Raw genomic sequence first — 4,254 nt, 5'->3', positions numbered from 1 at the left:
CTAGGATAGCTAACGAATGTCTGGAAATTGCCAAGGACTTTTCATACACCGAACTACAAAAAACAATAGAGATAGACTCCGAACAAATAATTAGAATGGTTGATATATTGACACTGCATCATAGGCAAGCACGTAGCATCAATTTGCTAGGCACCGCGCTGAAATATGTTGCAGGGACTCCTGATTTCTATGACTTTTATGACGTAAAAATAAGAACAGAAGCATTGATAGAAAGTAATAATGAACAGATTTTCGTAAATGCGGAAGTAACAAATAAAATTAAAGAGTTAACAAAAAAAATTAACAATTTAAAAACAGACAACTCATTCACCAAAGAAGACAACCTTTTTGAACTTATTTCACATAGAAATAACATTATTGTCTTAGAATTAAATAATATCATATACTCTGTTATTATGGCAAAAAGGAACATTGTAAATCCCTTATTGCTAACAAGGAATGAAGTAGGAACAATTGGATCGAATGTAAAAGATAAAATTAGCGTAGCAAATATACTTAGTAATTCAAAGTTGAAGGTTATGCAAAACAACGAAACAATATATTTTGTTATCCAATATCCAGTTATTAAAGAATTTTTGAAGAAGTTTTTTGTCAGGGCTGTAATTAAAAATGAAAAAATTGTAATCTTTGAATCCAATATAGTAGGAAAAAGCGAAAGCCAATTTCAATTGTTAAAAAATTGTAATAACAAAACTACCATAAGTTTTTGTCAAATAATGCATGGGGAAGGTTGCCTGTTAAATCTTGTTACCGAAAACAACGGGCGCAACACAAGTAACACAAAATATTACAGGGCAATAGAAAGAGTCAGCGAAGGAATAATAGTTTTAAATAATAACCGATTCGTAATAAATCAAGGCGGAGAGAGTAACACAATTGTTAATGGAACCTTTTTGTTGGTTTTCAATGAGGATGTTACCATAAATGGAACAAAATTTTTAAATAAAGAACACCGAGCTTACTCGGAGATTGATCACCCCGGGCTGCAAAAAATTAAAATTGAACAACATTTAGAAGACCTTACGTTAGAAAATATTCAGGAGATTGATATAAAGAATATCAAAAGAATTGCAACGATAAAACAAAATATTGAAAGTGAAAATAGAAATACACACATCATTATGTGGACAACAATTACAATATTGATTATAATATTTATGGTAAAACTATGTAACACTAAGACCATTAAAATTCTAACGAGGAGACAAACACAACAATGCAATAACACAGATATTGGCGAGATTTTGCGGCAAGTCACAACAAATGAGATAAATAATAGCTAGTAATCGCGGACGATTACACTTAAGGGGGGGAGGAGTTAACTCATGACTCCCACGCCGACGTACGTTCCATGTAAACATCACAATAACAGTATAAGAATTTGAAACACTTGCAATTTTAAGTTTCAAGCGATAGCTTGCAATTCTCCAGAAATGAAACCCGAGCCGCAACTGCAGCTGTGACAACATGAATACGGCAGCTCTTGGCAGAACCATGCAATTAGCTTAAGCAAATTTGTATTCTTACTATTGGCTTTGCTTGGATATTTTTGTGTGTGTGTTGGAAGTAAATTCTTTTTAGAAACGTTAGGAGATATTTCAATGTTTAATAAAGTTTTAGTTTGTCTCTACCATCAAAAGAAATAAGTTGTTTTAATTCGGTCTTCCAATATTGTTGCTATCAGTTGGCATTTTTATTATTTCATCAAATCATAAAGAGGAAGGAAAACAAACGGATTTTTATCCATCAATTTAGTAGCAGACTTGACGATTTCAATCTATTTACCAGTAACTAAGTCAAGGAATCAACAAAGAAAGAAGTTATATCTGCGCTTTTAAATAACGGTACGTGCGAATAGCGAAACAAAGGAGGAAGAACTGAGGTAAGCAAAGAATCTAACAGACTTGCTTTGGTGGTATTTATTATAAAGCCACCTACAACTTAGTCTATTACTAGGGCAACCCAAAATATGTTCGGGCATGTTTTATGTGAGGCATGTTAGCAACACGCTGATGAAATGCTTAAACGTTTTTCCAAATAATATAAAGTTTGAGTTATACTTCTTAGAGCATTGTAGTGTTAATACTATTTACTATTGTANGTACTATTTTTATTAAAAATTAAAAGAATCTAATTGTTATTTATTAAATATTACATATATAATATTTCATTTTTTAATTGTAAACTTCCCTTTTCTGAGGCCTTTTTTTATTTGCTCAAATTCAAATAATCAAAATGTTTCGTTCACCACAACATGATACACATACATCTACACGAGATAATTTAAATGAAACTCTTGTTGATTTACAAAATAGTAGGTTTAACGAACAGTTAACAAATCCGTATGTCGATCGAAATAGTAATGAGATTTGTGCTACATCGGTCAAACTACCACAATTCTGNGTTGATTTACAAAATAGTAGGTTTAACGAACAGTTAACAAATCCGTATGTCGATCGAAATAGTAATGAGATTTGTGCTACATCGGTCAAACTACCACAATTCTGGACAAGTTGTCCGGAAGCGTGGTTTATTCATGCGGAAATGCAGTTTAGTACCAAAAATATTACACAAGAAACAACAAAGTATGAACATACAATTACTGCACTTCCGCAAGAAGTTATAATAACGATTTTAGACTTTATTCAAAATCCGCCCGAAAATAATAAATTTACTGCACTTAAGAAAATTTTAATTGAAAGGCATTCATTNTTTACAATAGTAAATAGTATTAACACTACAATACTCCCATTTATTGTAGTGTTAATACTATTTACTATTGTACTTTGTTCATTTTTGTACTTTGTTATTTTTGAACTTATTGAATTAAGTTCTTTTTCAATTTATGTAAATCAAAAAGAAAATTTTTGATTACTTCAGAATTTTTTCTTCTTTGAAATAAAGAATACGTTAAATTAAAATTAAGTTTATATAAAAATAAAATTTTTAAATACGCTACAAGCATATTTTGCAATAAATGCATATTCCAGCATATTTTGAAGTAAACGCATATTTCCGGATACTCTGCGTTGCGTTTTTACGTTTAGAACTAATAATACAAATTTCTGAAAATATAACAAATGAACATCAAAGTGCACGATCACATCTCTTTTTCTCTGCTGCTGTCGATTACAGATTTAACCATCGTTATACCAAGATCTCTATATATATTTTCATTGCGGACATACAACGGTGCTCCCGTTAAGGCCCTTAGCGTTTTAGATTGGAATCTTTGGATCCTGTCAATGTTGGTTGCACAGGTCGTACCCCACAGTTGAATACCATACATCCATATAGGCTTAATCACTGTATTATATACAAGTACTTTATAATCTAGTTTCAGTTTTGATTTACTGTTTATAAGCCAGTTCACGCTAGCTGACTTTAGCTTCATTTGTGTAATCTTGGTTGATATGTGTTTGCGCCATGTTAGTCTCCTATCCAAGTGTATTCCTAGATATGTCACCTCGTTGGCTTGTGGAATATGGACATTATTTACTTTGATTGGGGGGCATACTTGCGGTCTGAGTGAAAATGTTGTATGTTTACTCTTCTGTTCGTTGACTTTTATGCGCCAGTTTGCCAGCCATTGTTCTATGCGCAATAAATGTTCCTCTAGTACTCTTGAAGCTCTGTTCGGTCATTTATTACGACTTACTAAGGCGGTATCATTAGCGAAGGTGGATGTGAGTATATCCTTGCTAGTTGGAATATCTGAAGTGTAGATGATATACAGCGTAGGCCCGAGTACACTACCTTGAGGAACGCCAGCCGTTATCGACATGTCTTTTGAAGTGAAATTAGATACTCTAACAGCAAATTTCTGTTAGTTATGTATGATTTAAATATTTTGTGGAATTCCGGCGGCAACACTTTTTTAATTTTTTATATAAGACCGCCTTGCCACACTTTGTCGAAGGCTTGTGCCACATCGAGAAAAATTGCAGAGCAGTACTCTCTGAGCTCAAATGCCCTTCTGATTTCATTTGTAACTCAATTAACTTGTTCAATTGTAACATGTTTTTCTCGGGAGCCAAAAGTTGCTTAATGTACCTTTGCAAGTTACGATCCTCTGCACGTTTGAGTGCTTGTTTCAGTTTTCTACTGGCAGCTTTATACGGTAGCTGCTGTGAGGTTGGTGAGCGATGGCTCTGCCACTGTCTTCTTAGGCGCCGCTTTTCTGTCACAAGTTTTTCTATTTCGGTATTTGTAACTGATGTATGCCTAGGTGGT

This window comes from Rhagoletis zephyria, unplaced genomic scaffold (assembly GCF_001687245.7).
Source record: "Rhagoletis zephyria isolate East Lansing unplaced genomic scaffold, Rhagoletis_zephyria_1.1 Rzeph_scaffold_00118, whole genome shotgun sequence".
Classification (NCBI taxonomy): Eukaryota; Metazoa; Arthropoda; class Insecta; order Diptera; family Tephritidae; genus Rhagoletis; species Rhagoletis zephyria.
This window is presented reverse-complemented; position numbering follows the sequence as displayed.